Source organism: Mus musculus, chromosome 15 (assembly GCF_000001635.26).
Source record: "Mus musculus strain C57BL/6J chromosome 15, GRCm38.p6 C57BL/6J".
In the NCBI taxonomy this organism is placed as follows: Eukaryota; Metazoa; Chordata; class Mammalia; order Rodentia; family Muridae; genus Mus; species Mus musculus.
This window is the reverse complement of record NC_000081.6, coordinates 90876306-90899143: the sequence shown is the minus strand read 5'-3', so window position 1 is coordinate 90899143 and position 22838 is coordinate 90876306. Positions and strand designations below refer to the sequence as shown.

Here is a 22838-nt window from a genome sequence, read left to right as displayed (position 1 = left end):
AAATACAAAAAGCAAAAAGCTCATAACATAAAATATCCAGGAAGTCCAGGACACAATGAGAAGACCAAACCTAAGAATAATAGTTACTGAAGAGAGGGAAGATTCACAACTTAAAGGGCCAGGTGGTGAGCCCAGAAAGTCTGCCTAACACAACGATGTTGATGACATCTACCCCACATATCAAGGACCCGTGTGCCTCTGAAGCCTGGAATGCCAGCTCATCCATCTCTATCGGGCCAGTGACAGTGAACTCTAAGGAGACCATCAGCCTCTGGAGGCAGACCCCAATCCCAGTTTCTTCTACCCCCTTGGGAACTACTGAATTGTCTTCTTTTGGGACTTCTGCTGGTACAAGCATGAGCACCCCTGTACCTGAGCCTATAACCTCTCAGGAAGTTTTCAGCAAGACATCATCACTGCTTCCAGAAGCATCAAATGTAGCCAGTGACCTTCCCCTGTCACCGCAGCCAATCCTGTGGCAGACAGAACTGTGGCATCTATATTTACCTTTAAAGGGACCAGTGCACTCCCCGCCACTGTGACAACAAGCTCTGACGAGACAAGTGGACCCTCTGTGACTGCAACAGTAAGCTCCAAGACCAGTGGTCCCCCTGTCACCATGGCTACTGGGTCTCTGGGGCCCTCCAATGAGGCGCATGAACTCCCTGCCACCATAGCAGCCAATTCTGTGTAGAGTTCCAATGTGGCCCGTGACACTCCAGTCTCCAGCATAAAAATATTCACAACATCTAAGATCCCATAACCACCAGGTTGCCGCGCTAAGGATCCAGTGGCATGTTGCTGGTGCCCATGCTTATTACCTTGTTGGTGGTTTTGGTTCTCCTGGCGCTACTACTGTTGTGGTACAAGAGGCGGAGGACTGGGACTCTGACCCTGAGAAGAGGTGGAAAACGGAATGGGAGGGTGAGTGCCTGGGCTGGGCCAACCCCGTTTCCTGATGATCGGGCCCCAACTGTATCAGAGTTATGGGGCCACATGGACTCTGAGGTACCGAAGTCAGAAAGCTACAGGCAGCGGCCCTCGTTCACTACTTTCTTGGACAGACAGAAGTCTCATCAGAGCTCTGTAGTACTAAAAGAGGTGAAGCCTGTGTCGGGTCCCAACCTGAAGGGGGAGGAAGAGCCACTTATGGCCAGTAAGGCTGAAGCTGTGGAAAACCCAACTTCTGACCAGCCCACAAGGCAAAGATGAGGCTGCGCCTCAATCTCAAGGAGCAACAGGTATTCATCTAACCTGCTGCTTAACCCTGGGTCCTGCTGTCAGCTGCTGCACACTCCGCATTTGTGAATATTTGTGGACCAAATCCTTCCTTTCGTTCATTCATTCATTCATTCATTCATTCACTCATTCTTCATCCATTCATTTCCTCCCAACTCCCCACCCCACCTCCACTGTCTCCCACCTCCCCTTCTTTCATGCTCCCTTTAACCAGTTGCTGATTCTCCACCAGGATAATCTTAGTTCACCTACATTTTCCCAAGGATCCCGCTTGGAATGCTAGGATCCGACAAGAAGAATGAAATGACAGGCCAGAAAACTCCCTAGGATGAAGCTGTGAAGTACATGCACACACACCCCTCCCCAGCAGGGGCCCCTTCAGGACTACCTCTCAATCACCACTTGCTTTGAGGCCAGCTTACATAGAGCCTGGATGGCAACACCCAGCTTGCTCTTGGGTGAGCTGTGACCTGTGACTTTTCCCAGAGCACTCTGATTTGGGGCTGGCTGGTAGCTGCTGGGGGTAGCCTGCCAGAGATCGTTCACTTCTTGGGGTAGTTTCTGGCTCCGTGTAGTCCCCCGCACCTGATGTATCTACTTGGAAGTATGGTTTGTGTGAAAGATAGGACAATTCAGGTGATGGCTGTGAATAGTACTGGTGAGTATAGACCATGGGAGAGAGCAGGGCAGGTGCTGGTGAACTCCAAAGGGAGGGATGCAGGAGCAATCCCTTTGTAGTGCTCAGACAGGGCACAGCTAAAAACCCAAGTGTGTCTGTAGCTCTCCGAAGAATGCAAATGTGATGGGGACTAAATGTGCCATCAAGTGTGAGGTTTTTTTTTTTTTTTTTTTGCTAAGCTACTATTTCCTTTCCTCAAAGGCTCCCTCCCACCAGCACATGCCACACCCACACCATGCACACAGCAGCAGGCACACATGTAAGAAGCAGAGAAGAGTCAGCCCAGTGTGGGGACTGAGTGCTGCAAACCACTGGTTTTCATGCTTTCCCCTATAGGCTCAATTGTCTTTTTCCTTTTCCATCCCAAGACTGAAGCCCTTCCCTGTCTCAGGCGAATAGAGAGCGTTCAAGGCAGGTCCAGGAGGTGGGACATGGATGCCACAGACTCCCTAAGGGTCTGAGGTAGAGAGAGGGAACAGGCTTCTGACCGGACATCCTGTGGTAACAGCCCCGGCACATGATCCTAAGGTGGTGCTAGAGGAGATGTGCAAGAGGAAGCTATTGAGTCAGAGGGCCCTGTCCTTGAGAACAGACTGACGTACAGAAAGAGACATATGCGTGTGGTTGTGTGTCGCCTGGATGGGAAAGGGGAAGGCAGGAGGGAGGAGACAAGGAACGGAAAGGGACATGGACCAGCTGCCACCACATCAAGCTGTCATCGTCTCCTCCCCAACAGAGTCTGTGGGGAAGAGGAAGGGCTGAGCTGGGTACCCCTGGGCCACACTGAACCCATTTCTGGTGCTCACTAAGCGCTGTGTGGGCCAGCTATAACAGAGATGGCTCAAGTGTGTTGCAAATGTTCCTTAAGGGACACAGCAACTGTTGGGGTTGATTTTTGCCCAACTGTGTGTCCTGATTTCAGGCTCAGAAGAAAATGTCACCAAGCTGAGAGGTCAATGGCTCTGCCTGTCTTGTTCCACTGTCACTTCTGAGGTGTTTCAGGTTTTCAGGGGGCAGGGAGGAAGACAAGGAAATGGGGTAGAGATGGTGGATAGCACCCAATGGGACCTCAGCCCCGACAGGGTCAGATGTTCTGAGTGCTGAGTGGAAGGAAAGACGAAAGTGTCACAAGAGGACCCAAACTAGGAAGTGGTTGGTATTCTACCTCTGAAGGAATAAAGGGAAGCTTAACATTTGTCCCAGGGTCTTGGCCACATCTCTCTTCCTAGTGGCTCTGGTGCTGGGCAAGCAGCAAAAACTCAGTGCATGTTGCCATGAATGAATGAACGGATGGATGGATGGATGAGGCATTGGCAGATAGCAAGGGGAAGGCATTTAATACAAAGTAGGTCAGAGGAGCAGGGATCCTGAGTCGCTTCAGCTCAGGAGAGAAAAAGCCCAGGAAGCACCAGGTATGGGAAACGCAAATCCAGAAGAAAATAAAGCAAATAGAAACAGGGAGATGTACAACCCGGTGACAATTTCCACTCCATCACTTACGAAACCATACTAAGTGGCTTGTGTTTCTGACATCCTGGCCTTGTCTTCAGAAATGTGGAATGGCCTCAGAAATGCCTGTGGCTGACATGGGGTAGGGAAAAGCAAATGACCTGTAAATATAGGTGTATTACCTCACTTGTAATAGAAGCTACATCCTGAGTGTTCAGCGTGGTCCTCCGAAAGCTGGGGAATTTAAGTGTGATTTTTCACCTTTTCTGTGTTTTACACGATAAATGTCTTTACTTTTACAGTTAGAAAGAAAGAAGGAAGGAAGGAAGGAAGGAAGGAAAGAAAGAAAGAGAAAGAAAGAAAGAAAGAGAGAAAGAAAGAGAGAGAGAGAGAGAGAGAGAGAGAGAGAGAGAGAAAGTGGAAAGAGCTTACACTAGCATCTTGACAGCACACCTGAACGCTCTAGAACAGAAAGCAGCAAATACACCCAAGACAGCAGGAAATAATCAAACTCAGGGCTGAAAACCACCAAGTAGAAACAAAAACAACTCTACGAAGAATCAACCAAACCAGGAGCTGGTTCTTTGAGATAAACCAACAAGATAGATAAATCCTTAGTCAGACTAACCAGAGGGCACAGGGACAGTATCCAAATTAACAAAATCAGAAAAGAAAAGGTAGCGATAACAATAGAAACTGATTCCTCGGAAATTAATCAGAAATTCAAAATTCAAAAAATTAATCAGATCCTAGTACAAAAGCCTATACTCAACAAAACTGGAAAATCTGGACAAAATGGACAATTCTCTAGACAGACACCATGTGCCAAAGCTAAATCAGGATCAAATAAACCATCTAAACGAGGAAGCAGCAGGGAGGCTAACTGCAGATCTTCTCCTTTACCTCCTCTCCTCCAAATCCAATTCCCCCGTCTTATTCCCAGCTTTGGGGCAGACTGCCTACAGCAGCCTTCCCTTCCTGTCTGCTCGCATCTTCAACACACAGACCTCCTCCTCCAACCTCCCTTCGTGGCTTTTTATGTTATCCCAGCCCCCAACTCCAGCAGACATTTCCTGGGAACCCGCAGGCCACTCCTGCTGGGCCAGCAGGCAGCCTAACTGACAATTCTTACCTTTCTCCTCTCCTACAAACCCAGTCCCTAGTCTCATCCCCCAACTCTGGAGCAGACCACCTGCTGTGACCTCTCTCCCTCTTTGCCCTCATCTCCAGATGATCACCCAGATCTTCTCCTTCAACCTTCCTCCCCTTCATCTTGTTAACCTGGACCCCAACTGCAGCAGTCATTCCTTGGTGAATCCTCCAGTCAAGCCTGCCAGAGAAACACACAGGTCACGTAAGCAGGTAGGCAAACTTCGGGTCTACATTTCTTCAATTCTGCGCTGCTTTGTTTCTATGATATATGGCAAAAAAATATTTTTTATGTGTTTCCCACATAAAATTCTCATACAATCTATGTGTACACGCTCTCCTCTACACCTAAAGCCTTCCCTAAATTACTCATGACAAATGCAATGGAAATGCTATACAGATAGCTGCTATACTGGACTTTCTAACAAAGCTTTCAAATGTCTGCATAGTTGAGTACAGACAGGTCCTAATTTGCTCCTGGTTGCTGTGACAAGTGAAAGCAACTTAGGGGATAAGAGAGGGGATTCAGGGTAGGTCAAGGCAGGAGCCTGGGGATAGGTACTGAACCACAGTCCAAAGTAGATGCTGCTTACTGGCTTGCTCAATACCTTTCCTATATAATCCATGTCTACCTACCCAGGAATGGCACTGCCCACAGTGGGCTAGATCTTCCTGTATCAAGTAGCAGTCACAAAAATATCCCACAGACAAGAAATAGGCCAATCAAATAGAAGTATTGCCTTCATTGAGAATTCCTTTTTGCAGCTGTGTCAAGTTTTCAGTAAGATTAGCTATCACAAGAGTCAGTTACTTTGTTTTGCTGCTGATTGAATGTATGGTTGGGGAACTCATAGGTTTTATGATGGTTGATTTTTATTGTCAAGTTGACATCACCCCGATCTGGGAAAGTTATAAATTATTTGAGATATCTACATACTATAGTATGTATAGTAATTCATGCACTTAAAGTATTAATTAAATTCAGTGGCTTTTAGTAGACAAGCATACAACTATCACAAAATATTTTAGGCTATGTTTGTCATGATCTTGTACATTTTAGAAATTGTTGAAATGAACATTTTAACAATTTTATTATTTACATAAGCAGTGTATATACTTACAGGGTATTTGTGATGTTTCAATGCATGGATATATTACAAAATACTCAAAGGTTCAAAGAGATGGGTAAGCTTGTCTCGATTTGAGAACACTCAAAATCCTTTGCTGCAGCTGTTTGACACCACATGCTGGTCTTTTCTCTAGCCACTCTGTGCAGCCAAGTGAGAACTGGATCTGAAATCAAAAGCCACAAAGGCTTTTGGAAAATCATTCCAGGTTCAGCAAGTCATAGGAGAAACAATTCAGACAGGGTTATGAGCTGTTTTCAAAGTCAAGGAGTGGAATGTATTGGTGACAATCAAGATGGGAAGGCTGAGTTCAGAGAGAGTAAGAAAGTAGATACTTAACGTGTCTTGGCTATGGCTACTGGATAAGGTGGACAAGGTTATCTCCTGGGCATCTGATGCAAGTAACGAGGTGGGTGGTTTAGTAACTCTTGAAGCTCTGGAGCAGGAGTAGCATAGCAGGTTTAGGGGAAGAAACAGGGAGCAGGTGACAGACTTGAAAAGTCAGTCTCGTGGTGTGTTTGCTGAATTTGTAGGCATACATCTCAGGATGAAATGTTGCTGTGTGCCAGTTAACTCATTATGCAGATCTCTTTCCTTGGATGGAGAGGTTGACTTTAGCTCTCGAGGATGCTTAGCTATTGAGATCTTGGAAATGAACTAGAAGAGGGACATGTACAAGGAGAAGTAGCAAGGTCTGGTGAATATTCTATTAGGGTCAATAGTCTGTGGGTGTATTTTGAATAAATTAAGTTTGATGGGTCTAGGGAAAAAGGACTATTTTGTTTCTCTTTGAATCTCTTTTAGTTATTTATACATACATATATGTATGTATATATATATATATGTATATATATTATAAACAATTAGAATTACATTTCCCCCTCCTTTTCCATCAAAGTTCCCTTTCCTCCCCCAAGTTTATAGCCCCCTTTTGATTATTGTTGCACATGTATGTGTATGTGCATGTATGCACACATACATGAATAGAACCCACTGAGTTTAACTTTGTATGTATATGGTTTCAGGGCTGATCACTCTGCATTGGACAAAAATATGGGGGTTCATTCCTGGGGGAATCTAATTCCTCCTCTCTCAGGAACCATTACTTGTCTAGGGGTGGGACACTTCCTGGTATTCTGGCAATCCCTCTTTCTCTATGTTCCCTGAGGCATAGATGCAGTAACTCTCATGTAGGTCTGTCCATGGGGGGCTGGATTCCCATTAGTTATTGATCTCTGCATAGTGTCCAGTTGTAGTTTTCTATGCTGGTCTCCATTTTCTGTAAAGAGAGGCTTCTTGGATGAGTGGTGGTAGCCACATGTATCTGTGGGTATAAAAGGAAGTTTTAGAATGAGGTAAGGAGTTACGCTGCTCTAACAAAGTGCTGAGAGGAGATATTTAGCATCCAAGGGCCATGGCCTCATAAGCCCTGGGAAGCTGGCTAGGTTTCCAGTATTACACAATGAATCTCTCTCCCTCTCTTGTTAAGTCCAATTAGACAGCTCTTGATTACCACCAACATGTGAGTGCCACTTACTGTCACTTTATGGATGTTTTACCTTACCGACCATTGTGGTAGTTGCTAGGTTTTGCAGTTGGGTAGGACTAGTAGGCTCCCTTGGCAGGTTTCATAGTATTCTAGGCCTATGAAGGATAGACTACAGGAAAGTAGACTTCAGTTAGATCCAGCTTGAATCACCAGGGTCCTGTGTCTTAAGTGTGCAATATCTTCAGAAATAGTGGCCCAGTCTTGACCCCTGAGAGGCAGATAAGGGCTACGTTGATAATCTCTGTTGTTTCAGGAGTCACTTGGACTCCCCCAAGCACCCATTTGAAAGGAATTTTCTTTTTTTACTGGGGGTTTTTGTTCACCTATGGCTCTTGTGGGAAGCGTTGCTAACCAAAATATATATGCAATTCATATATGTATTGTGGGTAATTTTAAGTGAAGATAAAAATATGGCTGTTACCTTTGTCTCTCATCCCCTCTTCTCTTTTCTAGTGGCCTCCCTCCCTCAGCCGAAGCACCTGCACGGAAACAGAGCCATAATCCCTTCCCTACTGAACTTCCCAATCAAGGTCAAATAGATTCTCTTTCCTTATCCATTTTCAGTTGTGTTTTCTTGAAATCCTTCTGTGGTGTGTGCATGTGTGTGCATGAAGGTGTACATGCTGTTCTCTCTCTCTCTCTCTCTCTCTCTCTCTCTCTCTCTCTCTGTCTGTGTATAGAGTCTAGAGATCAATGCCAAGAGATTTTCTTTATCATCTTTCACTTTATCTTTTCTTTTCTTTTTTTTTTTTTTTTTTTTTGAGACAGGTCTCTCACTGGACTAGCACTAGACAGTGCTGCCCAGGGATTATTCCATCCAGTACTGGGGCTATAGTCCTGCACTAGGATTTTACATGAGTCCCGGGAACTCAGGGTCTTCCTTCCACACAACACGTTGCCCACTTAACCACTTCTGAAACCAAGAAAAATAACTTTTTGATAATAAGAGTTTGTTTCTGTTGAACATTTTTCTAGTTGACTATTTTTAAATGGTAGTAAAAAATATATATACATTTACATATATATATGTACATACATATACACATATGTATATAATGTATATTCAAACATATTATGCTATAAATTATACTATACTTTATATTTCCCTGGTGTAGTGGCTATTCCTGGTTGTCAACTTGACAATATTTGGAATGAACTACAATCCGGAATTGGAAGGCTCACCAGTGACCCTTATCTGGAGGCTTGGAGATCCTTATCTGGATCTTGGTTTGAAGATCTTGAGCCATAGTGGCTATGGATTCCAGAAGATTGAATCTCCAAATTTAAGGAACACACCTTTAATCTGGGCTACGCCTTTCATCTGGGATTAAAGGTGTGGTGGAACACACCTTTAATCTGGGCTACACCTTCTGCTGGAGACAATATAAGGACATTGGAAGAAGGGAGTCTAGCTCTAGCTCGAGCTCTTGCTCCTTCGCCTGCTTGCTGCGTGAGACTGAGTAACTGCTAGATCCTTGGACTTCCATTCACAGCTGCGACTGAACCATTGTTGGGAATTGAGGGTGGGAAAGCTGGTCCCATCCCAGCATCTACCCCATCTATGATCTGCTGGAACAAGTGAAAGGGCCAGTCCTGTAGATCCAAAGCTCCAGGATTTCCATGACACAGGGCAACACCAGGCTATCCAAGAGGAGTTCCTGTGAGGATCCAGTATAGGTAGTGTAGCAGAGAAGCCCAAGGCCTTGAAACAGACCAATAACTCATTGCAATGAACATTTGCAAGTAAAGATGTGTGGACAGAGGGGTGCCCTGTGGGACACACTGTGACATGCTACAGCTTCTACGACAAGACCTTTTTTATTCTATCCTCTTTTTTGGGGGGGGGCGGGGAGGTTGCAAGGGCAGTGGGCAAATACAAAGGGACTGGGAGATGTATGGGATAGGAGTGCATGATGTGAAATTCACAAAGAATCAAAGAAATTAACAAGAAGGAAACAGAAAAAAAAGCAGTGAAGAAGTATTGGAAAGCCATCACATGCTTGTTTTGTGTTCAAAATCCATGTGGTTGCTAAAATTTCTTCCCTGGAGGGGATGTGAATATCATTATTCCTTCCTAAGGCTGCAATGACAAACCAATTTAACGTCCTCCCTAGGATACTAATGAGTTTATTGAGTCTGAAGATAACAGTCATGTGATAGGGGATGGTTTTGTGCACTATGTGTTACAGTGCTGATTTCTGTGCCCAGAGATCTGGTTGCAGTCTGGACAATGGTACTGTCATATGTGGAGCATCTTCTGTGTCAATGATGTGTAAAGATTGTTTTCTATCACCTCTAATTGGTTTATAAAGAGATGATCCAGGACTGGGCAGGAGAAGAGAACAGGGCAGGAATTCTGATCCCACTCAGGGGGTCCCAAGCAAGAAGAGGAGAAGGAAGAGAGGGGGAGGAGGACCCAGAAAGAGAAGGACCCAGGAAGAGGAGAAAGACCATGATGGAAACGACATGAGGTTGTGATGACTGAGAGTTGCTACATGAAACAGAGTGAGCCAGGGCAAAACTTAGATTACAGATAAAGGACCACATGGCTGGGAAGTAGGCAGCCATAGAGGGCTAGAACAGATAAGTATCTGCCTAGCATACTGCCTGCAGCTTGTGAGTAAAGTTATTAGGTCACTGTGTCATTTATTCAGAAGCTAAAATGGGCTAGAACATGCATAGGAATGTCATGTCGTTACTTGGGAGCAACGGGGGTGAACAGCCCCTCTGCCCAGAATTACATTTACAATTACAAAAATATCTTTTTACATTCCCAAGGACGAGAACTTCTGTGAGACCTCATAGCCAAGTTAATAAGATAGGCTGGGGTCATTTAAGACTTAAGATGGATATCCTAATGGGTTTTCAGCCCATTTGTTAACTTGCCTTTTAGAGGCCAATGCAAGAGCCAACATTACTTGGTGGTCTTGGTGTTCAAATCTACTCAGCTTTTATAACCCAAGATTGTACATAGCTGTGGTCTCCAATTGTGTGATCTTCCGTGCCTCTCATCCAAGAGTAATGCATGTGTTTTTGTATGTGTGTAGTAATTAGCTGAACACCACCAACAGGTCAAAAAGTAACTTTATTAAAATTAATATCTGCCATGAGTTTTGAAAGCAGCATGGATGTAGCATATCTGCAGTGACGTCTGCAGTACTGTTTATTAACTGGGTGCTCAGTTACAGTCAATGAACTAATCCCTTGTAAAACTTTGTTCAAAATTTCTGTAAATTGTTCACCATCTCTTCCCTTTATGATGCTTTCTGCTCTGTTCAATAAAAGAGAGCAAAGCCCTTTATTAGAGACAGAACCACAAGACAGCATTTATGAACATTACAGATAGGTCAGAAACCACAAACAGATACAAGACACAGAGAGGGGGGTAGAGAATTCAAACTTGGGTTACACCCTTGGTTAAACTACTAGGGGTAGGTCTGATTTATCTCCTTAATGTAACAGCAATGCAGCTGGTGAAGGGTTAGTGACAGGAGTGTAGGTAACTCCAAAATTCCTACATTGAAATGTCTCCTCTCAACATGGAAGATAGCTCCCTCATTGTCCCATAGATGAGTCCTTCTTCTCTAATCTTTCAAGTCTAGCCCCTACCCTAGATCCAAGGCCTTTGGGCAGTTAAGGAAGAATTGTGTAAAAATTGCTAGGAGCACCTGCATACTCAGAAGAGGCTTCGATGACCTTCTCTTCCCCTTTGTTCTAAAAGGGAAGGTTAATAGCCATAGGCTGGCTTTTGTTGAACTTTCACAAGTAGGCATAGGTGATCTTATGACGGTGTTGGCAGCTTGACTGAAGCCTTACAAGGCGTGCACTACATGCAAACTTATTTTCAATGCAATTTTCCACTACAATAAGAAGTTTAGATTACTGACTATAAATATGAACATAACATTCTGTATTGGCTCCACAGTTGGAAGAATACTAAAGATGAAAATACATGAGTGTGATTCTTATTCTTCACACACTCGCCTTGGAAGAATTTTTAAAGACAAAGTTGCAGGTAATAATGAAATAGAAGGAAACAAAAATCTCTGCTCAGACATAGTGTGTTTTAGCTTGAAAATATTGAGGAACAAAGAAGCCCATGGGGGATGGGGGAGTTAACCAGAAATAAGCAAAGTCCCTTGATTTTCTGTCACTGTCTTCGAAGCGTGTATCCCTGTAGTCATTATTAAATTATGTCTCCGAGTTATCACTAACTCAGCTTCTCATTCATCCTGACCTTCTCTCGAGTTGCTATGACAACAGCCAGTGCTTGTGACAATGTGGTGAGCTAAAGCAAAGTTCTAAGTAGCACGAAACACTTGCAGAAAATAGCGCTATCTGTCAGGTTTCAAGAGCCTCCAGCTGTTTACGTAATTGTAATAAAATTTACTGGAATTCAGATTGCCTTCCGAGATTGGGTTTCTTGAACCAAAGATGTAAATGTGATGTAAAAAGCACAGTCTTCAAGGGACTTACTGTCACTTAGAACCCAGGACGTTCAAGGCACAGGTTAATGGCATTTCTCCATGATGAGGAAAGAGAACATGGTGACCCGGGAGACATTCCAAGGAGACATGCATGTCTCTGAGTTATCACCAAGTCACAATCTTGAACAGATAGTCAGGTTAGGGCCCTTGGAACAGGTCTTGGCTTCCAGAGAATATTGGCCATATAAGTCTATGCAGTGTATTGAATAACAGCATGTATAAACTGAGCCTCTTTCCCATCATAGCAATAAAAAGACTACTCTATGCCAGTCCGACTTGCATAAGCCAGTGTATAAAAGCAGAAAGGAGGAACACCATTATTCTATTCTTATCTCACCTACAGGCCACCAGGATGTCACAGGCATTCCAGAGTAAATGTCAAAGGCCCTTAAGGGATGCCTGGTACCATATTATGCTTTTTTAGCCATCACAGGGGACATGTATAAACTATTTCACAGGTTTGAGCACTCTGCAGGAGGCATCTCTAACAGACTGGGATAGAACAGGCAATAGCACAGTGTCATTGTTTTAGGGCTGGCTGCTATAATCCCACACTGTCCTAGGTCTGCAGGTACAAGAAACATCTGAACGCTCCACAAACACGGCACACATTTCTCTCAGAATCTAGGTAGCTTTCATCAGAGAAAGATTGGAGAGAGAGAAAAGGGACCATGTACTGGGGTGGGTGAGAGAGGAGAGGATGGAGGGAAGAGAAGAGAGGAGAGGAGAGAAAAAAGAGAAGAAACGAGGAGAGGAAAGGACATCTTTTGTGATTGGGTTACCTCACTAAGGATGATATCCTCCAGATACATCCATTTGCCCAAGAATTTCATAAATTCATTGTTTTTAATAGCTGAGTAGTACTCCATTGTGTAAATTGTACCACATTTTCTGTATCCATTCCTCTGTTGAGGGGCATCTGGGTTCTTTCCAGCTTCTGGCTATTATAAATAAAGCTGCTATGAACATAGTGGAGCATGTGTCCTTCTTACCGGTTGGGACATCTTCTGGAAATATGCCCAGGAGAGGTATTGCGGGATCCTCCTGTAGTACTATGTCCAATTTTCTGAGGAACCACCAGACTGATTTCCAGAGTGGTTGTATAAGCTTGCAATCCCACCAACAATGGAGGAGTGTTCCTCTTTCTCCACATCCTCACCAACATCTGCTGTCACCTGAATTTTTGATCTTAGCCATTTTGACTGCTGTGAGGTGGAATCTCAAGGTTGTTTTGATTTGCATTTCCCTGATGATTAAGAATGTTGAACATTTTTTTCAAGTGCTTCTCAGCCCTTCGGTATTCCTCAGGTGAGAATTCTTTGTTTAGCTCTGAGCCCCATTTTTTTAATTAATATTTTTTATTACATATTTTCCTCAATTACATTTCCAATGCTATCCCAAAAGCCCCCCATACCCTCCCCCCTACTTCCCTACCCACTCATTCCCATTTTTTTTTAGCCCTGGCGTTCCCCTGTACTGGGGCATACAGTTTGCATGTCCAATGGGCCTCTCTTTCCAGTGATGGCCGACTAGGCCATCTTTTGATACATATGCAGCTAGAGTCAAGAGCTCCGGGGTACTGGTTAGTTCATAATGTTGTTCCACCTATAGGGTTACAGATCCCTTTAGCTCCTTGGGTACTTTCTCTAGCTCCTTCATTGGGAGCCCTGTGATCCATCCAATAGCTGACTGTGAGCATCCACTTCTGTGTTTGCTAGGCCCCGGCATAGTCTCACAAGAGACAGCTACATCTGGGTCCTTTTGATAAAATCTTGCTAGTGTATACAATGGTATCAGCGTTTGGAAGCTGATTATGGGATGGATCCCTGGATATGGCAGTCTCTACATGATCCATCCTTTCGTCTCAGCTCCAAACTTTGTCTCTGTAACTCCTTCCATGGGTGTTTTGTTCCCAATTCTAAGGAGGGGCATAGTGTACACACTTCAGTCTTCATTCTTCTTGAGTTTCATGTGTTTAGCAAATTGTATCTTATATCTTGGGTATCCTAGGTTTTGGGCTAATATCCACTTATCAGTGAGTATATATTGTGTAAGTTCCTTTGTGAATGTGTTACCTCACTCAGGATGATGCCCTCCAGGTCCATCCATTTGGCTAGGAATTTCATAAATTCATTCTTTTTAATAGCTGAGTAGTACTCCATTGTGTAAATGTACCACATTTTCTGTATCCATTCCTCTGTTGAGGGGCATCTGGGTTCTTTCCAGCTTCTGGCTATTATAAATAAGGCTGCTATGAACATAGTGGAGCATGTGTCCTTCTTACCTCTTGGGACATCTTCTGGATATATGCCCAGGAGAGGTATTGCTGGATCCTCCGGTAGTACTATGTCCAATTTTCTGAGGAACCACCAGACTGATTTCCAGAGTGGTTGTACAAGCCTGCAATCCCACCAACAATGGAGGAGTGTTCCTCTTTCTCCACATCCTCGCCAACATCTGCTGTCACCTGAATTTTTGATCTTAGCCATTCTGACTGGTGTGAGGTGGAATCTCAGGGTTGTTTTGATTTGCATTTCCCTGATGATTAAGGATGTTGAACATTTTTTCAGGTGCTTCTAGCCATTCGGTATTCTTCAGGTGAGAATTCTTTGTTCAGTTATGAGCCCCATTTTTAATGGGATTATTTGATTTTCTGAAGTCCACCTTCTTCAGGACCCTATCTGATTTAGGATAGGTAAAGATCCTTTCCCAATCTGTTGGTGGTCTTTTTGTCTTATTGACTGTGTCTTTTGTGTTGCAGAAGCTTTGAAGTTTCATGAGGTCCCATTTGTCAATTCTCGATCTTACAGCACAAGCCATTGCTGTTCTATTCAGGAATTTTCCCCCTGTGTCCATATCTTCGAGGCTTTTCCCCACTTTCTCCTCTATAAGTTTCAGTGTCTCTGGTTTTATGTGGAGTTCCTTGATCCACTTAGATTTGACCTTAGTACAAGGAGATAGGAATGAATCAATTCGTATTCTTCTACATGATAACTGCCAGTTGTGCCAGCACCATTTGTTGAAAATGCTGTCTTTTTTCCACTGGATGGTTTTAGCTACCTTGTCAAAGATCAAGTGACCATAGGTGTGTGGGTTCATTTCTGGGTCTTCAATTCTATTCCATTGGTCTACTTGTCTGTCACTATACCAGTACCATGCAGTTTTTAATCACAATTGCTCTGTAGTACAGCTTGAGGTCAGGCATGGTGATTCCACTAGAGGTTCTTTTATCCTTGAGAAGAGTTTTTGCTATCCTAGGTTTTTTGTTTTCCAGATGAATTTGCAAATTGCCCTTTCTAACTCAGTGAAGAATTGAGTTGGAATTTTGATGGGGATTGCATTGAATCTGCAGATTGCTTTCGGCAGGATAGCCATTTGGACTAACTTAATCCTGCCAATCCATGAGCATGGGAGATCTTTCCATTTTCTGAGATCTTCAATTTATTTCTTCAGAGACTTGAAGTTATCGTCTTAGAGGTCATCATTTACACTGCTTATATAATAGTCATAATTTGATGAAGCATTCTGATACTCTTTTTTTTTTTTTTTTTGGTTACTCTAAAATTTATATTATGCCTTTTCCTTTTAACATGTTTAGGTACATACCAATGAGAAAAGCAATTTATCTTTATGCATTAACAGATCAACAAAATTTTTGTGTTCTAGGCTATAAAAAGTTAATATTTAATAAAATGCAACATCAACTTATGAAAGAGAAAAACAAAGCAACACATTATATCATTATTTTATGGTCTCCCAGCTGATCTGAGACCACAGAAGGCATTTAAGAAAGACTGTCAGGTGAACAACAAAGACCAACCCATGAGATGTATGTTGTTTACAAATTTCACTTGCAGGGAAACGAGTTGCCTGGCTTAATTTTAAAGCTAATTACAAAATTAGTTTTTCTTAATGGTCCAGATACTTTGCCAATTCTTCCAAACTCAACAGAACTTCCACCGATTTCCACATTCATTACATACAACAAATGTTGTCATTGGTTCATCAGCACTACGAGTTTGCACCTGTGTGTAAGTGCAGTTCTTCTTTTTACATTTGCCACAAGTGAACAAGTCAGTCTGGGTCCCACCAGTCTTGGCCATCTGATGCTCCCTGATGGCTTCTTTGGTCAGGTTTTTCCTCATCTCTTTGAGCTCATCACTAGCCATTTCCTCTGCTTTCATTCTAGCAAATAGGTCAGGAGGAACATTCCCACACAGCACATTTTTCCTTAAATTTGGATTCTTTGCATCTTTAAGATTTGATATCCTACTTCGTACTCTGTTTTTGTATTTCATGTCTGTATTCCTTATTTCTTGATATATAGCTTCCTCAATCTGAGATCCCAGTTCTTCTTCATCAGCTCCAATTGCAACATAATCATCTCCTGTCCGAAGAGCTGCAGCAAGCATCTCCCTACATTTTAATCACACAGAATCAGAAGTGCTTGGTGCCCGAGGAAAAGATGAAACATATGTATCTCGAGCATTTGTCTCATCCTTTCTGCTGCTTACATTGCTGCTGGAACTACTTTCTTCTCTTGCTTCAGGGCTATTCTGTGATGAAATTGCAGGCTCTTTTTTCTTTTCTTCAGGGTCTTTATCAGTTGATGGTCCATCTAATAATTTTTTCCAGGATTTGATGAGAGACTTGGCTAGAGAGGTGACTTCTTCATCTGTGCTCTGCTTGCGAAGAGCATTGACAGACATTCCAATTCTTGTGGACTGTAGCAATTCTAGGGTCATGGGAATATTCTTAAGCTCTTTCAGCAAATCCAATGCGCCAGCCGCATTCTTTTTCTGCACCATTTTGTCCATCTTCTTGGCAATGCGAACCACCTCGTCCTCCATGGCTCCGGAAGGCCTCCCCTCGTCCGGCCACAGCGGACGGGAAGCGAGAGAAGCTGCGCGGACGTTGGACAAGCCGCGAAGCCGCTGGCCTAGGCCTTCCTCACAGACCCGGCCCGTGGCGGCCTCTGATACTCTTTATTTGAAATGTTGTAGCTTTATAGTTCTTTCAAATTACACAATAAGTTGCACAGAGTAAGATACAGCCTCACAACAAAAGAACAGAAAATAAAATAAAAAGATGTACATATATATATACCAAAAAAGAAAAGTATATATATATACATATATATGTATACATATATATACCAAAAAAGAAAAGTATATATATATATACATATATACATATATATATACATATATATATATACATATATATATACATATATACTATATTTATAAAAGAAATATATATTTAAAAAAGAAAAGAAAACTAATATTTTCTAATTGGCAGTTACTAATTAAAAATAGCTTCTGAGTTAGGGGTAGGACTTTATCCTTTATAAAGGATAAAGAATCCTTTAAAAGAATCTTTAATTGGATTTTACTTTCTGAAAGTGGTCAGGTATTTTCCTGTTAGCTGGAGTGCTTTGTTTACACAATTCAAGGCACTGACCAGGGCAATTAAAGGGCAATCAGATATGTTCCTATTTGTTGGAGTGGTTTGATTGTTCAATTCAAGGAACTGATGGGAAAATCCAAGGGATGGCCTTTTGTTTGCTGGGTCCTGGAGTTACCTTTCCTATAATTCATAATCACATGTGTCAGGTCAGCAGAAAGCCCAACCCCTCACCTCAAAGGCAAGAAGAGATAGTTTATTATGGAGTGATCACAGCCCAGGAACATGGATTTAGTTTGCCCAAATTCCATGTTCCAATGAGTTAGCAGTTTAATGACGTTTTTATAGGAACAGAAAAAGAAAATTCATAGTCAAAGGAATATTGTATCCATACAGGCAATTCTCACAGAAACTATGATCAATTGTGCTGGGATTCTTATTCTCAGCTAGAGATGATACTCAAGAGATACTTAAGAAAGAGCAAACGCAGAACATGTGAACTCTTGGATGTCATGAAAAGACCCAATCCATGAATCACAGTCATAGAGAAATGAAGGAAAGGAAGAGAACAAGCAAGAGAATTATTTCATGGTCAAGGCATAAAGTAAGTAAGTAAGTAAAACATTTTCAATAAAATCATAGAAGAAAAATTCACAAAAGTACCAAAAGAGAGGACCATTCAGGTACAAAATACTAACAAAATACCAAGTAGAGAGGACCCCAAACATAGTTTCTCCTATCATATTATAATGAAATGACTAAAAATCTAAAACATAAAAAGTGTATTGAGGGCAGGGCATGGTGGTGCACACTTTTAATCCTAACACTCCAGAAGGTAGAATCAGACAGAGATCTGTCAGGCAGTTCAATACAAATGCCAGGCCAGTCTGGGGATATGTAGTGGGAAATCTGCCAGAGAAAAGAATCAAGTCCCAAATAAGGCAGGCCTAGGAGGATAATAGTTGATTTTCCAATAGCTGTAAGTATGAAGAAAGAGGTTTTACAGCTTCTGAGAGACCACATCTGCCAACTCACACTATTTTACCCAGCAAAACTATGTCCTAATTGAAGGAGAAAGACAGCTGATGATAAAAGCAAGCTAAGGGAGTTTCTGATCACTAAGCCAGCATTGCAGAAGGCACTGTGAGGAACTCTTTAAACTGAAGACAATGGGCAAACCGTCCAAGAGAGTACAGGAGGAAGTAAAAAAAAAATGGTCGAGCTGGTTCATCTCTGTCAACATGAGTCAGAGTCACCTGGGAAATGACAATCTTAACTGGGGGACACTATCCTTCATATTTTCCTGTGGACATGTCTGTGGTGCACTTTCTTGATTGATGAGTGAGATGGGAATGTCCAACCCACCAGTGTGGGTGGTGCCTTGCCTAGACACATGGTCCTGTGTTGTCCAAAAAGCAGGCCGAGCAAGCCAGTATGCAGCATTTCATCATGGCCTCTGCTTCAGTTCCTGCCTTCAGATGCTGTCTTGAGTTCCTGTCCTGACTTCCCTTTAAGATGTGCTGTGATGCAAACGTATGAGTCAAATAAATTATTTCCTCTCTCAACCTGTTTTTGGTCACAGTGTTTTATCACAGCAACAGAAATTAAGTTTGGACAATGTTGCAACAACAAGGCCACAAATATTGGAAAAACACCAAACACTGATAAACCAAGATATGTTATAGGAATTATTATACACTTGTGGTGGTTTATATAACAGTGCACAGGGAGTGGCACTATTAGGAGGTGTGGCCTTGTTGGAGGAAGTATGTTGCTGTGGGAGTAGGCTTTGAGACCCTCCTCCTTGTCATGTGGGAGTCAGTCTTCCCCTAGCTGCCTTTGGAATAAGATGTAGAACTCCCAGCTCCTCTAGTGCCATGCCTGTCTGGATGCTGTCATGCTTCCTGCCATCATTGTAATGGACTGAACCGCTAGGCCTGTAAGCCAGCCCCAATTAAATATTGTTCTTATAAGAGTTGCCTTGGTCATGGTGTCTGTTCACAGCAATGGAAACCCTAATTAAGGCAACACTCTTCAATAACAACTCTAGATATTAATGTTCTTAATTTCCAAATCAAAAGACACTGAGCAGCAGATTAGATTAGAACAAAAGACCAATGTTTTTAATGCCTCCAAGAAACACAATTCCCCATCAGGGATAGATATTCTATTAGAGTAAAATGACAGATAAAATATTCAATGGACATGGAACAAGAAGATGTTGCTGTTCTAGTATCTGACAGAATTAAAAAAAAATCCTAACCAAATGATAAAATACTTATTTCATACATTTATATGTATAAAGAGAAAAATCTAGAACATTATCATTCCAAACATACATTTTTCAAACCCCAGTGTTCTCAATTTCAAAACCAATACTACTAGACATACATTCTACTCCACTCATTGATAGACAGGTCATCTAAAACACACACACACACACACACACACACACACACACACACACAGAGAAAGATTCAGAAGTTATATGGTATCATAGGTTTTGTCAACTTAACAAATATTTACTGAACACTTCATACACATACTGCATGTTACATGTTCTTTTCAGCAGTTATTAGCATTTACTCTAAAAACAGTCTTTAAAATTATACCATATTAGGACAGGAAGCATGCTTTATTAGGTGGAGGAAAATGAAGTAAAGTCTTTTATCATATATGAACACAATGGAGTATTGCTAGATGCCAACAGCACAGAAAAAGTACAGAAAATATAGAAGTCATTGCAGTCAAGTAGCACCTTACATTAGGAATAGATCATTGAAGAACTTAAGAAGAGAACTAAAAATTCCTAGAATTGGATAAAAATGAAAGCAGATTGTATCTAAAATTATGGGATACAAAGAGGCTATGTTAAATGGTAAATATATAGCTTGGTTTCTTCTTCTTCTTCTTCTTCTTCTTCTTCTTCTTCTTCTTCTTCTTCTTCTTCTTCTTCTTCTTCTTCTTCTTCTTCTTCCTCTTCTTCTTCTTTCTTTTTCCGAGACAGGGTTTCTCTGTGTAGCCCTCACTGTCCTGGAACTCACTCTGGAGACCAGGCTGGCCTCGAACTAAAAAATTCACCTGTCTCTGCCTCCCAAGTGCTGGGATTAAATGCGTGCACCACCACTGCCCAGCGCTTAGTTTCTTCTTTAAAAAGAGAAAATTCAACTTAGTGATGCACCTTAAGCTCTTGAAAAAAAAAAAGTAACAACCTAAATATAAAAGCAGTAAACAATAGAAATAATAACGCTCACAGAAGAAATTAAATGAAACAGATATGAAGAACAATCAATACAGGGAATTAATAAAGTGAAGAGTTGGTTTATTGAAAAACTGCAAGGATGAAAAAAATAGAGCTAAACTAACAAAAGACAAAGAAGACACACATTAGTAAAATTAGAGGTGAAAATAGAGACAAAGCTATCCATTTCAGAAAATTTAACAAACCTTAAAAACTTGAATTCCACCTGGGGGAGCCATCTTGGTTCCCGGATCCCTCTGAGACTAGTCTGTGCAGGTGAGAGTGTGGACTACAGAAGCTAACAGCTTCTGGGACAGGCCCTGTTTCAGGCCTTCATCTTCTACCAGGAGGCAGGTCTGAATGCCAGATATCTGTGCACCTTCCCTGCAAGAGGAGAGCTTACCTGCAGAGAGTGCTCTGACCACTGAACCTCAGGAGAGAGCTAGTCTCCCAGGTCTGCTGATAGAGGCTGACAGAATCACGAGAGGAACAAGCTCTAACCAGAGACAAGTATAACAACTAACTCCAGAGATTACCAGATGGCGAGGGGCAAATGTAAGAATCTTACTAACAGAAACCAAGACCACTCACCATCATCAGAACCCAGCACTCCCACCTCGCCGAGTCCTGGGCACCCCAACACACCCGAAAAGCTAGACCCGGATTTAAAAGCATATCTCATGATGATGGTAGAGGACTTTAATAACTCACTTAAAGAAATACAGGAGAATACTGCTAAAGAGTTATAAGTCCTTGGAGAAAAACAGGAAAACACAACCAAACAGGTAGAAGTCCTTAAAGAAAAACGAAAGCACATCCAAACAGGTGATGGAAATGAACAAAACAATACTAGACCTAAAAAGGGAAGTAGACACAATAAAGAAAGCCCAAAGTGAGGCAAGGATGGAGATAGAAACTCTAGGAAAGATATCTGGAACCATAGATGTGAGCATCAGCAACAGAATACAAGAGATGGAAGAGAGAATCTCAGGTGCAGAAGATTCCATAGAGAACATCGGCACAACAATCAAAGAAAATGCAAAATGCAAAAAGATCCTAATTTAAAACACCCAGGAAATCCAGGACACAATGAGAAGACCAAACCTACAGATAATAGGAGTTGATGAGAATGAAGATTTTCAACTTAAAGGGCCAGCAAATATCTTCAACAAAATTATAGAAGAAAACTTCCCAAACATAAAGAAAGAGATGCCCATGAACATACAAGAAGCTTACAGAACTCCAAATAGACTGGACCAGAAAAGAAATTCTTCCCAACACATAATAATCAGAAAAACAAATGAACTAAATAAAGATAGAATATTAAAAGCAGTAAGTGAAAAGGGTCAAGTAACATATAAAGGCAGGCCTATCAGAATTACACCAGACTTTTCACCAGAGACTATGAAAGCCAGAAGATCCTGGACAGATGTTATATAGAAACTAAGAGAACACAAATGCCAGCCCAGGCTACTATACCCAGCCAAACTTTCAATTACCATAGATGGAGAAACCAAAGTATTCCATGACAAAACCAAATTCACACATTATCTTTCCATGAATCCAGCCCTTCAAAGGATAACAGAATAAAAAAAAAAAAAAAAAAAAAACAACACAAGGATGGGAACCACGCCCTAGAAAAAGCAAAAGCAAGAAAGTAATCCTTCAACAAACCTAAAAGAAGACAGCCACAAGAACAGAATGCCAACTCTAACAACAAAAATAATAGGAAGCAACAATTACTTCTCCTTAATATCTCTTAATATCAATGGACTCAATTCCCCAATAAAAAGACATAGACTAACATACTGAGTACACAAACAGGACCCAACATTTTGCTGCTTACAGAAAACCCATCTCAGGGGAAAAGACAGACACTACCTCAGAATGAAAGGCTGGAAAACAGTTTTCCAAGCAAATGGTCTGAGGAAAGAAGCTGGAATAGCCATTCTAATATCTAATAAAATCGACTTCCAACCCAAAGTTATCAAAAAAGACAAGGAGGGACACTTAATACTCATCAAAGGTAAAATCTTCCAAGAGGAACTCTCAATTCTGAATATCTATGCTCCAAATGCAAGGGCAGCCACATTCATTAAAGAAACTTTAGTAAAGCTCAAAGCAAACATTGCACTTCACACAATAATAGTGGGATACTTCAACAAACCACTTTCACCAATGGACAAATCACGGAAACATAAACTAAACAGGGACACAGTGAAACTAACAGAAGTTATGAAACAAATGGATCTAACAGATATCTACAGAATATTTTATCCTAAAACAAAAGGATATACCTTCTTCTCAGTGCCTCATGGTACATTCTCCAAAATTGACCATATAATTGGTCACAAAACAGGCCTCAACAGACACAAAAATATTGAAATTGTTCCATACATCCTATTAGATCACCATAGACTAAGGCTGATCTTCAATAACAACATAAATAATAGAAAGCCAACATTCACGTGGAAACTGAACAACACCCTTCTTAATGATACCTAGGTCAAGG

General features: G+C 41.8%; 2 pseudogenes across 1 annotated transcript; one reads left to right on the top strand and one right to left on the bottom strand.

The window, feature by feature from the left end:
* The first annotated feature begins 667 nt into the window (after window positions 1–667).
* Spn-ps (sialophorin, pseudogene) lies at window positions 668–7748 on the top strand (annotated as a pseudogene). Its single transcript, NR_033583.1, has 3 exons — window positions 668–1241; window positions 4598–4729; window positions 7646–7748. The product of NR_033583.1 is annotated as a sialophorin, pseudogene (transcript).
* Window positions 15228–16629, bottom strand: Tcea1-ps1 (transcription elongation factor A (SII) 1, pseudogene 1; annotated as a pseudogene).